Source organism: Vicia villosa, linkage group LG6, assembly GCF_029867415.1.
Source record: "Vicia villosa cultivar HV-30 ecotype Madison, WI linkage group LG6, Vvil1.0, whole genome shotgun sequence".
In the NCBI taxonomy this organism is placed as follows: Eukaryota; Viridiplantae; Streptophyta; class Magnoliopsida; order Fabales; family Fabaceae; genus Vicia; species Vicia villosa.
This window is the reverse complement of record NC_081185.1, coordinates 81,274,502-81,289,638: the sequence shown is the minus strand read 5'-3', so window position 1 is coordinate 81,289,638 and position 15,137 is coordinate 81,274,502.

Sequence of the window (15,137 nt, the reverse complement as noted above, 5' to 3'; positions counted from 1 at the left end):
CATACCTGACTTCCCTTTCCCAGTCAACCAAATCTACAAACCTTGCTCCATGGAGCCAGCGACTTGCCACAACATGCTCAGGAATTTCCTGCAATATTGATATAAAACAACATTAGATAATCCCATTAACTGATAGGGAAAGACGATAAGCTTAAAACGAATAATAACTTACAAGAAGACATGACTGAGCCATCTTCCCGTTGACCACATCTTGCTTCCAGATACAATATTGTAACTTAGCAGGCTGTTCTACATGGCAACTAAAATCCTCAACAACCGGTTCATGGCATCTGGAACATTATACAAACAAACATCATGGTCAATAAATAAATGTGTTATCAAACATTCTAAATTCAAGCATAAAACGTATACTCAACATAAGCTAATTCAAACATACACAGAGTTATCAGAAGTGTCAGCTTTCCCCACAGCCATTTGGTTCACCGAGTTTTCTTCGCCTGCATGCAACCATATATAACTTTTAAATTCAAAATGTAACAGAGCAAACTTTCAAATGATATGTTTACCTTTACCTCTCATTGCTTGATCAACTCTTCCTTCCATCTTTTCAGAAATTCGCAGCTTACACTGTTGGTTCCAGAGTAATGATGAATGCTTCAGTTTTTAGTGCTTTCAAACTTCCTACACATTACTTATATAACACTCTAAATGGACTGTTGACATTACCTGCAACTTTTCCACCGTCCAATAGAATTCAATGCAATTGTTCAATTAGTCTTCTTTGCATTTACATCACTTCAAAACAGTTTTCGTTTTATTTATATTCCTCACGAAAAACATTAACTGCCCATAACCCAATTGATCTTTCACATCCCAATATAATATAACACATTACAACTATTTTATAACCATTTAATATTATCGTACTACTCTTTAACATATACTATTAAATTGAATTTTCAACTATTCATATGTCCATTGTTGTGTGTCTACCTATTAGATTTAATAGCCTACCATTTACAGGAGCCATACCCCAACTTATACCAACAATAATGAAATTAGGTACCCTATTATGATCAAGTTTGATAGATATCCTGTTCAATACTTATAATAAACAATACTTAATTTTAAAACAGAATGGTAATCAATTTTGCATAAAAACCATGGCAGATTTGGCTCATTCCATGAAACTTACAAACAAAATTGATAATATTTAATTTAAAACCATACATAGTGCCATAATTGTTAATCTTGGTTCACATCCACCATTACAAAAAAACAAAACCATAAATCCCATACAAACCAAACTGCTAAAAAACGGCCCTATACATCCACCACAAACATTGCCTAACCAACAGCTCTATCAACGATCACCACTGCGCTCCACTGTTACCATAATATCTAACACTGGCGGGTAATAAATCACAAAGTGCACTTTATCACCTTCTTTCAATTCCGCTGCCCTTACATAGTCAAACCATTCTCCATACAAATATGTTTCATTTTTTTTTGGCCTCTTCTTCACATTGCACTCAAATGGGTACCCGTTGTCCACATCATTGAGGGTAATCTCTGACATTCCAGCAAGCCCACATTTCTCTACTATTTCTGCAGGAATATGCTGCACTCATTGACATACAATATCAGTTACATTACATCTCTGTATAACACCAGTGTGCCAACAACTATAGACTTTGAACACTGCTTACCATAACATTTGAGCAAAACTTCTTTACATCATGAACTTCACGAGTCTAGTACGCTTCTTCGAACTCTTCCTGTACAGGACTCATTTCCCTGAAATTAATACCACATTTACAGCACAATGCAAACACAACAGCATCAATATACCTATAACTATAATATATTCCCTATCACTTATAAATAAACTTTACCTCTCACTATCAGAAGATATCATTATGTATTCATTCCCATCTCCATCATCCCTTCAACACAATAACATACAAACTATTTATTAAACTAAGTTGTAACTCATTATTCCGGAAACACATTCAATTTTGTGGAGGTTAAACGGAATTCAATACAAAAAAACAAAATTAAACTATAAGATTACCCTTTATTTTCAACAATCCTGGCAGCCTCTACAGAAACTTTACCGGCATCGTCGACACGATTCAATCTTTCATGTTGTTTCTTCCATTCCTCCATAACATCATCATTCTCATGTGACCCACTCAGTATCCTCTCAACTGTGAGCCGCTTCCATGGAGTTTGCAACTCCAACCGATCGGGTGAACTGGAATCAAAACAACATTGCGACCTCTAAATGGATGAATATCTTATGATAAACTCTGCAAACAACATAAACAGTAACACATGCACATACCTTCTTGGCTGCGACATTTTGTTCTTCACACTTATCACCCAACCCTGCGTTTCTTACACCAACAATGCCAAAGACAGACTCTTTGATTGCCAACACGTTGAAGAGTTATGAATCCAACGTTACTTTCATTTTAAATGCCATCGTTATGTAACAATACCAATAATAGGATTCTTTTGTGGGCCTATTAACAAATTAGGTCTAACAATAAAAATAGGTTTTCTGCACCAAGGCTAGAATTCTAAGGCCCAATAAACTTTAATGTCCTATTAACTTAGATATATTAACCAACTATAAGGTCCAACAGGTATTTTTAACCTATTTAAAATATTTTACCTTATTATATGAACTTACACATATATATATATACATTTTCCCTATTTTATTAAAGTGCCCTAAAACCCAATGCGCGAGACAGACGGGTACCCGTGCGAACGCACAGGTAAGACACTAGTTTATATATTAATAACTTTTATTGTTTTTTAATTATTTAGTTTTTATGTTTACAATATACTATATTGTATTTTAGTATCTACTCTATTTTATATTGGTTTATTTGGTATTCTTTTTAAAAAAATTCTAATATATTAACTGTTAATTGAAACTAGTAAGAGACTCGTGCTCCCGCACGGGTAATTTAATTATGATATTGTGTAAATAACTAAAAAATAGGTAGTACTTAGAATCTTCAAATAATAATCATGAAATAAAAAAAAATAACAACAAAATATTTGTTAATGTAAAAAACACATGAATGAGTCTTAATGTCATAACACGTAGATAATATCAAATACAAATGTAAAATTTAATATATAATTTATTTATATACATTTGTAAAAAACCCATTTTAATTGAGAAAGTACAATGAAAAAAAAATATGAAAGTCAAAATATTAAAACAAAAAATTTGCAATATCATTAGAAAAAATATAATGATAAACTTGACAAATTCGTATGAATTTAAATTGAATTACTTAATTGTAAAATAAGTAATTATTATATAAAGATAAATTGTGATTTAGAGAAAGAAGAAGAAAATTTGACATTTAAATATGAGAATTTTGTTTTCAAATAAAAAATATTATTAATTAAAATCAAATAGATATTATGGTAATAGTGACCCAAAAGATAAAAAAGTAATTATGTGAATGACTATGTAATATTATTCAATTTAATAAAATACATATTTAATTTTATTAAAATTAAAAATTAAATTAATTAGTATTTTTTTTAGTAATAATAAAAAAATATAATAGATTAAATATGTCTTAAATAAAAAAAAAAATCAAATTCAACAAAAAATTAAAATCATTAAACTTAAGTTTGAATACTAACTCCATGTTAAAAAAAACACATTTACTATATCTCAAATTAACACCATAAAGAAAGTATACACGTTAATAAAAACACATTTACATATATATATATATATATATATATATATATATATATATATATATATATATATATATATATATGCCCTCTATATGAGGGCATATCATATGAGAATGCCATATTTATATGAGAATGTGAGAATGAATCTGAACCATTGAATTTTAAAATAAATGCTGGAGATTATGAGTGAATCTTTTTTTTCTCTCTCCTACATTTTGAAATAAATAATGTAGGAGAGAGAAAAAAAAGATTCACCCTGGTAATCCAATTAGTTCAGAGAACTCTTCCAAAGTGGGTACTAACTGGTAATCAGAAAAGGTGAAGCAATGATGTTCGGGATCAAAGAACTGGAACAGGACCCGTATCATGTCTTCTTCAAATTTTGAGGTAACCAAATAGAGTAGGTGACCGTGCTTTTCGGTGAATTGAACATTCCTGGGGAATTCTGATACTAAGTTTTTCAGTTCAGATGGCACCGTTGAGATGTTGATTCGGATGTAATCTCTGGTGGCGGGAGCCATTACCTGCAATAACAAAACAAAGGTAAACTCTTTGATCCTTGAAATGATTAGTGAGAAAATGATATGCTTATGATGCTTATGATGTTATGATGTCAAACATGTGGCACACAAAAACAAATCAAACAATAGCCTTAAGTTTAAAGGCTTGCATGAAGCTGATAGGTGATACCCTCTCCACTGAAGTTGAGTTGGTTAAAACCTGTCCTAGAATAGTATTCGGGTTCTATGATCCTTGGAGGTAACATCTCAATACGGCGCTCGGACGGCCGATCAAAATATTCCTCGAGGATAACTAACTTCGATCAACTTCAAAGCTAGCCACTTAATAGGCCACAAGTCAAGTTCAACTAAAAGGTTCTAAGACAAATTAGTGTTTAATGACATTTCGGAAGCCTAATATACTCCTTAATCGTTTTCAAGGGACATCAGTATAAACCAAAGTATCGCACTAACGGTGACTACCAGATCAACCGTATCGGTACATGCCGTACAGTTTCCTTGGTCTATTGTCACATACTTAAGGTATCTCGAGATTCGGGTTAGAATCTTTCACACAAGCAAAATACCCAAACAACCTTTTGAAAAATAGAGCAATCAAGTCAAACAATTGAAAACATAGGAATGATCTATTCTCTAAAGGTAACCCCTTTTGAAAACATTTTGTTTTTTAGAAAGTATCCCCAGCAGAGTCGCCAGTTCTGTCGCGCGCTCGGTTTTTTGCCATACCTCTCGCGGAGAGATACGCGAACTGACTCTTTTTGTTTATGCTTTTGTATTTTTGAAAATCAGAGAGTCGCCACCGACCTTTTATTTTATCCAATTAAGGAAAGGTTTATAAAAGAAACAGAAAAAAGACCTTTAAGAAATTCTAGGTAAGGGGGTAGGTTATACAAAGGGAAGGTGTTAGCACCCTTTGTATCCATGGTTATCCATGGGCTTTTTAATTTGCTTAGCTCACTTGTTTTCAATTACTTTTCGATTGCCTTGAAATGCTCGTATGTGGTTCCAAATACCTTTGTAAATTGACTTTGTAATGATCCTTGTGCGGATTTATACAAAGTGTTTTTATCTTTCAAAAGATGTTTTTTGAAAAAAGAACGTTAACTTCGTAATGATCCTCGTTTGTATATATACAAAGTATCGTCTTTTTTTGAAAGTTTTATTTTGAAAAACAATGATATATGAGAGATTTGTTTGTTTTGATTTGAGCAAGCAAATTAGGAGGTCTACCCTGAGTTATAAGGTCTTTATCCTATTTCCTTTAAAAATCTATCCTTTCACCGGAAATAAACAAAAGTTCGATTTTGCGTTTGAAATAATAGAATTTGATTTTGATTTTGAAAAGAATGAGAAAGGGATTACCCTAAGAGGTGCAAGTGTGATTGTGTTTGGATTCAGATATTTTATCTTTGAAGTTAGTGATCTAACGGTTCAATTTTATCTTTGGCATGTACGCAGTTTATATGTGCTGGAATTTAAAATGCGGAAATGTAAAATGCAGAAAGTAAATCTACGCTATTACATCGATTGTGCAGGAAATGTAAACTACGCTATTTACATGAATTTGACAACCTATACATTTATCTAGGAATTTAAATTGCAAGGAAATAAAAGAAATGTTTTTGGTTTTTTATGATTGTTTTTAATTATAATTAATGCATGATTAATTAAATTAAAATGAGGAAAAAAGATGAAAATAAATTTCAAACCTAAAAATTAAGTTCAAAATATGTTCAAAATGCTTGTTAATTAATTTTAAAACAAAACTAATTTTTTTGGGATTTTTGAAATTGATTTGAAATTTATTAAGTTAATTAACACATAATTATATAAATAATTACACAAATAATTAAAACTTAAAGAGAAAATTATTCTAAATATGTACAAAATTAGCCTATAATATATAAACAATATTTAATATAAAGAACAATTTTTTTATGATTTTTGATTGGGTGAAAATAATTAAAAGATAAATATATGCATATTATCTAATTAATCACACAAAATATTCAAATTATGAAGAAAAATAAAATATTTTTATATCACAAAATAAAATATTATTTTAGAAACTTAAAAATATTTTTTGTGTATTTTTTGGATTTTTAAAACTATTTTTAATTAATTTAACAAAGAAATTAAAATAAAATAGAAAATAAAAAGATGAATGATCAGGTGTGGTATTTAAATGAGGACCATGGTAAGGATGAGTGTTTTGATGCGTTGGATTGAGAGTTTAATGAGATCAGACGGCCCAGAAATTGAGGTCACATGGAAAGATGATGTAAAGCGCACATGGGAACCCAGAATTCAAAAACACTGGCGCAGAATTCAAAAACACTGGCGCGCGCGTTCTATCCAATGAGGTGAGGACACCTCATCGTCTTCAACCTCCAGCCAGCACCTTTAATAACGTTTTTGTAATAAAAGCGCTGTAATAGATACCTTCTAAACCTGCAAAATAGCGAATAGGGTCAAACATGAATATAAATTTGGCGCGACATGCCCATTCGATTCGTCTCAATCTACTGAATTCAACCATGCCCTTAATTTGTCCTATTTTTGGTTCTAACGAAAAACCCTAAATTTGAACTAAGAAACCCTAAAATGGTAGTTTCGTGTACAGGCTCCCAAACTTTAATTAAATGTCCAGAAATGATCAGGACATTAAGCTAAGTTCAAATATATGTCTACATCTTGTTAAACATGCCTGAATGATCAGATACGAGTTGGTTTTATTTTGAATAAATCGTGACCTGTAGTGCTTAGTTCAGTGGGTTTCAAGGCTGGGAAATGATTGGAATAGTTTCAGTGATACTTGAGGAAGGTGTTTGAATGTTTAGTTTGTATTGAAACTGACTTGAATTCAAAATTCGAATTTGGAATTTCTTTGAAAAATTTAAGTGATTACAAGTATGGTTACAAGCATAGATTCTCTTCTGAATTCGTGGTCTTTTATTTGTGAAGTACTCTAAGCTATTTATAAGCTATGTTGTGCTTAGAATTGAAGCCAAGAAGCCTTTGGTTGCCTTTGTTGAATTCTTGATTTTTTTATATTAAAACCTTTGAATTGTTGACCAAGTCTTGCTTCTCTTCAATGCTCTTGCCTTGTACCTCAATCTTCTGCAGAAAATTAAAGATTCTTGGATGACTCATGCTTAGAAACTAAGCTATCCATTATCCTTCCATTTTCCATTTTCATTTAATTTTAAAATAGGATAAAATTAAACCAAAAATGGATAAAAATGGTGTGCGCTTTGTCTTGGTCGTGGGAGGCCCATAATATCATGGCAAACATGTTTGAACCATGAAAACTTGGCCCCATTTGGAAAAATACATTTTTGAGCAATGTTGGTTTTATGCATTTTCCCAAAATTTAGCCAACTTCAACAAGGTGAAAATCCCTCAAATTTTGTCATATGAAGGAGATCTTGCACTTTTTGGAAACCTCAAAGAGTCCTCTAACTAACCAATGTCTTTGGTCTCATGTCAAAATGAATTTTGATGCTCCTTGTGTATCCTTTTGAAAAAAGTGTCTTTTTGTTGACTTTGAAAATGACCTGTAATGTCTTGGTTCATATTTTTCAAATGGTGAACCTAATGACCATGGGACCAATTGCATTTGAAAGATAATTGAATTTACTTCAAAATGAGCTTTGGTTTGAATTTTTTGGATGAAGGATGAGGGAGTTATGACCAGTCAAAGTTCAGTTGACTTTTTAGGAGAAAACCCTAATTTTGAATCTTAGGGTTTTGTTGATTTTTGATCTTTCCTTGATGAATTATGATCATCCAATGATCAAATGATGAATCCTTTGACAAAATATGGATGTTGACAAAAAATTTCATTTTTGACTGTCTGTTGACTTTTTTGGTCAAACGGGTCGTCTGTTGACTGTTTGAGCTGCTGACGGTGCGTCTGAGTGAATTGAAGTTTGAAAATTTGTATGATGGTACTTTGAGATGTATGGAGGTCCATGAAATCCATTTGAGGTCTCAAAAACTTGTTTCTCCTGAAAAAACAAGAAACCCTAATCAGGGACTGTTTGTGTAGGAGACAGTTAAGCGTACTTGATTTTTGTGCAGTGCTGAGTCTCTGCTAATCATGTGATATTCAGAAGACTTCTAGGACAAAAATCTTGGAATTTTGAAATGCAAAAGTTTGATTTGATTGATGGTACAAAACACGGAGAATTATACTGTCAGCAGTTTGACTGTCAACTGACTATTCAGGCATGTAACAGTTAGAGTGAAAAATCAACAGTCAAAGTTAATTTTCTTTTTGTTGTTTTTGTTTTATGTGAAAGATGAAAGTTTATTTACATGACTTGTTTAAAAACACAGACATAATAAATAATTATTATTTACTGTACGCGAGCAAAATTACCGATAATAACCCTAAAAATCATTTAATGCACAGAAACATAAATATTTGACTGGCAGAAAACACACAAAATATTATCTGAATAATTAAGCAACAATATGACAAATAGTACAACATTTAATACTGACAGTACAAACATTACATACTATAATGAACAGTACGACGAATAAACGGTACATTTAAGAAAATGAGAGATACGGCAAACTTTAAGAATGACGATTAATAACCCATGCTATGACCAACAGAAAATAGATTATCGGGAGTGTAACCATCGCAGGTCCACATTTTTCAGGACTATGCAGACAGAAGAAGGACATGATCACCGTAGCAATGGTGATGACCATAAGAAAACATGTTTCCATCCGCTTCGCCATTTTGCCGGGGAGGAAGAGAGAATGGATATGAAGTAGAAATTTGAGAAATGATTTAGAATTTGATGTGAGATTTTATGAAAAAAAATGAGAGGTATTTATAGAATGAAAAGAATGATAGAGACGTTGGGGAATGAAGTGATTCCGTACAAAAGGAAAATTTGAGTGGAAGTAAGATTTGAAAGAGAGTGTATGATAGTGTTGGGAAAAAGAGAGATGTGTAGAATAAAGTTAAGATTTGATTTTTGAAAAAGAGATTTGAAAAGAGATTTTGAAAATAATGGAATATAGTACAAAAGTTAGTGGGAAACAAAAATTAGTAATAATTTACTTGTTTACCAGTACAGTCTGAATCCCGGACTCTGCGCCTGCAAAAGATTTAATTCTGTACCAATTGCGTCAGTACTATTTATCTGTAAACAAATATCAAATAAATAGCGTGTGTGAAGCAATAAACAGTACTTGGCGTTTGCGTAAGAATAAATTCAACAGCAAGCCAAAATACTGTATAAGAAAGAATTCTAAAAATCAAGTATTCATAAATCAGGATGTGAAAATCCAAGATTATATGAAACTCTTAATTTTTAGATTGAAGTTTTCTTGAAAAAAGATGCGGGCAAATTTTGGGGTATAACAGTTGCCCCTATTCAATCTTCTTAAACCTGAAGAGATTGTCTGAAATCTGAAGGTGGAAGATGATTGAATATTTTAGATGCCCTGAAAATTTGCACTTACCTCCATCGGGAGTGATGTTGGAATTTGTCTTTGAATGTTGTCTGAGAAATATGGTTGGAAGATTGAAACATTACCTGGGATGGGCTTTCAGATGCCCCCTGGAAAATGTGTTTGATGGTTTGTTCATCAGAATGAATCCATTGATTATATCTTGATGAAGGATTTGAAAGTCTTTGTGTTGACTGTTTCGGAACCGTCCAAGGTTACCGCTTTAAGTCTAGGAGGATGATTGTTATGGAACTGTCCAAAGTTTTTCCGCTTAAGATTTTGAAAGTTGATCATTGTGGAACCGTCTGAGGTATCAGCTTTAGATCTTCGATGGTAGATCGTTCTGGAACCGTCTGAGGTATCAGCTTTAGATCTTCGATGGTAGATCGTTCTGGAACCGTCTGAGGTATCAGCTTTAGATCTTCGATGGTAGATCGTTCTGGAACCGTCTGAGGTATCAGCTTTAGATCTTTGATGGTAGATCATTCTGGAACCGTCTGAGGTATCAGCTTTAGATCTTCGATGGTAGATCGTTCTGGAACCGTCTGAGGTATCAGCTTTAGATCTGCGTTGCTTGTTTTTTGAGTTGATAAGTAATTTGAAAAGAGAGATCTCTTCAGAATGAATCCTTGTCTTGATTATATCTGAGAGAACTGCTTATTTGAATAGAGTTCAAGGGGAACACTGTATGTGATTGAGAACATCTTTGTTGAAGACATCCGTCTGCCTGAAAAATCAAGTTAGTGATATGCAATGGCATGATGTATGTAATGCATGAGATTCTCTAACTAAAGGAGAAATATGCATGTTATGTATGCGTTTGTCATGAAATATTATATGCTGTGTATGAATATGCGTATGACGTATGATGTATGATGTATGATGTATGATATATGATGTATAATTGGGAAAATAAATCCCAGCTAGTCAGTCATCTGGAGATGAAGGTATTGTGATTGTTGATGATCTTTTGAGTGGGAATGAGGAATATGCATAATCCTCTGATGCACTATTTGACCAAGTCCTGGTGTGGAGACCACACCTTCTGGAGATAGTAATCTGGAACAGCCCTGCTGGGGGATAAGATTTCTCGAATCACTTCGTTTGGAGAGAAAAATCTTATCGAGGAATTTGCTGAGAAATGCATCTCTGTTGGAGATTTTCTTCTGATGTATGATTTCGGGATGATGTCCCAATGATTGAGACATTACCTGAATGCTGTTCCTGTTTTTTTTTTGGTAAACATCAATCATATTCAAATGCACATGTTCATTCAAAATTATCATTGGGACGTTTACGTATTCAAAACAGAAAAAGTGAAAACGTTGATTTTGAGCCTAAGCTGCATTGATTTTTGAAAAAGAGCCATGATAGGCTGATTAGTTCAAGGAAACAACATTCCTAGTAGTAGGAAATTGTCATAAAGCTTTGGAAAATATTTATAAAGATAAATAGCTATGTGAAAACAATCCAGTCAAGTTTCAATTCTGCTATTGCCAATCTGTCTTCGAACATCTCATCCCTCGCTTGTTGGAAGAAAGTGATTGGACTGATCGACGTCTTCGATATGTTGAATCTTGATGGTGAGTAGGCAGCTGAACTGAACATAGTTGTACGCTTTATTCCCTAACTTTTGCCTAGGCTGCCTTTTCAGGTTTTTAGCCTACCGGGATAGTATTATTTAGTCTCTAATTTTTGCCTGGACCGCCCTTTCGGGTTTTCAATCCACCGAGACGCTCATTTTTTTGCCTAAGTTGCCCTTTCAGGTTTTCAACTTAGCGAGCTTTTCTTTTCAAGCGAAGTATTTTTTGACTATGTCCGCATTCACAGGGTGTGGGAAATCCTCGCCATCCATGGTGGTAAGCAACATGGCACCGCCGGAGAATACTTTCTTGATTACAAATGGTCCCTCATAAGTGGGAGTCCATTTGCCCCTGGGATCACCTTGTGGTAAGATGATGCGTTTGACAACCAAGCCACCAGTTTGGTATGCTTGACTTTTGACTTTTTTGTTGAAGGCTTTGATCATGCGCTTCTGGTACAATTGACCATGACAAATAGCTGCGAGCCTTTTCTCATCAAGCAAGTTTATCTGGTCTAACCGGGTCTGAATCCAATCGTCTTCGTCTAGATCGGCTTCTTTCATAATCCTTAGGGAAGGGATTTGAATTTCAATTGGAAGAACTGCCTCCATACCATAGACTAAGGAGAATGGAGTTGCCCCTGTTGAAGTACGCGCAGATGTGCGATAACCATGAAGAGCAAAAGGTAACATCTCATGCCAGTCTTTGTAGGTTACTGTCATTTTTTGTATGATTTTCTTGATGTTTTTATTGGCAGCTTCCACTGCGCCATTCATCTTTGGTCGATATGGAGAAGAATTATGATGTTTGATCTGGAATTGTGTGCAAAGTTCAGTAATCATTTTGTTGTTTAGATTTGTGCCATTGTCCGTGATGATCCTTTCGTGAATGCCATACCGACAAATGAGATTGTGCTTGATAAACCGGGCCACAACATTCTTGGTGACAGAAGCAAATGAAGCTGCTTCTACCCATTTTGTGAAGTAGTCAATGGTGACCAGGATAAAGCGATGTCCGTTGGAGGCAGTGGGCTTGATTTCTCCAATCATATCAATACCCCACATTGCAAAAGGCCAAGGAGCTGTCAGGACGTTTAACAGGACTGGAGGTACATGTACCTTGTCTGCATATATCTGACATTTGTGACAGGTTCGGGAATGATGATGACAGTCCATCTCCATGGTAGACCAGTAATAACCTGCTCTGAGGATCTTTTTAGCCATTGTATGTCCACTTGAATGAGTACCAAAGGCACCATCGTGTATGTCTTCCATAATCTGTTTTGCTTCCTTCTTGTTTACACAACGAAGTAAAGTCGAGTCATGGTTGCGTTTGTATAGGGTTCCATTACTTAGAAAGAATTTGGCGGAAAACCTCCTTAGAAACTTTCTGTCGTTGATGGACGCCCCTTCAGGGTACTCCTGAGTTTCGAGATATCTTTTTACTTCATGGAACCATGGTTTTTCTCCCGTTTCTTCGGCATTGATCTCATTGCAGTAGGATGGTTCATCTTGTCTGTAAATGGTGATCGTCGGCGCCTCATTGTCCCACCTGACTTTGAACATGGATGACATGGTAGCCAAGGCATCAGCTAGTTGATTTTCCTCGCGTGGGATGTGTTCAAAAGTGATTTCTTCGAAATAAGGAATCAGACTCAGCACATATTCTTTGTAAGGAATTAGATTCGGGTGCTTCGTGTCCCATTCCTCTTTGACTTGGTAAATTACCAAGGCCGAGTCTCCGTAGACCTTCAGGAACTTGATTCTTAGATCGATTGCAGCTTTGAGACCCAGAATACATGCTTCGTACTCGGCTATATTGTTAGTGCAGTTGAAGCATAATCTGGCAGTGAATGGTGTATAACCTCCTGCAGGAGAAATGATCATAGCTCCGATGCCATTGCCAAGTGCGTTACAAGCTCCGTCAAAAACCATAGTCCACCGGGATCCTGGCTCGGGTCCTTCTTCTGATCCTGGTTGTTTGTAGTCATTGACTAGCATAATGTCCTCGTCTGGGAAGTCAAAGTTCAATGTTTGATAATCATCCACTGCTTGATGAGCCAGATGATCAGCTACCACACTTCCTTTGATTGCTTTTTGTGAAGTGTATTGAATGTCATATTCTGTTAGGATCATTTGCCATCTTGCTATTCTTCCAGAGAGAGCAGGTTTTTCGAACACGTACTTGATAGGATCCATTTTGGAGATTAGGAAAGTGGTGTGATTTAGCATATACTGTCTTAGTCGGCGAGCCGCCCATGCTAAGGCACAACAAGTTTTTTCGAGTAGTGAGTATCTTGTTTCACAATCGGTAAACTTTTTGCTAAGATAGTAGATTGCATGCTCCTTTTGGCCGGACTCGTCATGTTGCCCCAGTACACACCCAATTGAATCTTCTAACACAGTTAGGTACATTATCAGGGGTCTTCCTTCCACAGGTGGTAGCAAGATTGGCGGTTTTTGGAGATACTCTTTGATTTTGTCAAAGGCTAACTGGAATTTGTCATTCCACCTTTCCACTTGATCTTTCTTCAACAGTTTGAAGATCGGCACACAAGTAGTAGTCACGTGGGCAATAAATTTGGCGATGTAATTCAGACGTCCCAAGAATCCTCTGACTTGTTTCTCGGTACGGGGTATAGGCATTTTTTGAATGGCTTTGACCTTGGCCGGATCAACCTCAATACCTTTGCTACTGACGATGAAACTTAAGAGTTTGCCGGATCTTACTCCAAAGGTACACTTATTTGGATTCAGTCGCAACCTATATTTCTTGAGTCTGTCAAACAGCTTGTGTAGATGACCCAGATGTTCTTCTTCGGTGTTGGACTTCGCAATCATATCATCGACATACACCTCTATCTCCTGATGAATCATATCATGAAATAGAGCTACCATTGCACGTTGATAGGTTGCTCCTGCGTTTTTTAAACCAAAGGGCATTACTTTGTAACAAAAGGTTCCCCAGGGTGTTGTGAAGGTTGTTTTTTCCATGTCTTCGGGTGCCATCTTGATTTGATTGTACCCTGAGAACCCGTCCATAAAGGAGAATACCTTGCATTGTGCAGTATTATCAACCAGTACATCGATGTGAGGTAAAGGGAAATCATCTTTGGGGCTTGCCCGGTTCAGATCTCTGTAGTCTACACACATTCTGACTTTCCCGTCTTTTTTAGGTACGGGCACGATGTTAGCTATCCAAGGAGGATAACTTACAACTTTCAGGAAGCCGGCATTGAATTGCTTTTCAACCTCGTCTTTGATCTTTTTTGACATATCAGGCCTACTCCTTCGTAGTTTCTGCTTGACTGGAGTGCTACCTTCTTTGATTGGCAGGCGATGAACCACAATTTCCGTGTCAAGGCCTGGCATATCTTCATAGGACCAGGCGAATATCTCGACATAGTCTTGCAACATTTGAATCAGTCTTTGCTTGACACTGTGTTCTAAATCAGCCCCTATTTTGACTTGTTTCTTTTCTTCGTTGCTGCCCAAGTTGATAACCTCAATTGGTTCCTCATGAGGCTGTATAGCCTTCTCTTCTTGTTCTAGCAGCCTTGCAAGTTCTCTTGGTACTTCACAATCTTCCTCACTTTCGTCCTTAGTTTGGTAGATCGGATTTTCAAAGTCATGACGGGCAATAGCAGAATCATTATCGACAGGATCCGGAGTGAATGTGAATCTACATTTATTATGTGAGTGTGTGTAAGAAAACATAGCTATTTGAAAAAATGAATAAAGCAAAGAAAAAAGGATCACAAAATTTGAATATGCAAACGTCCCATGATTTTAATGAATGCACATGATCATGATATGACAAATCCTTATAAAAGGACAAGTGTGCTTCGGGCAAGGCACAC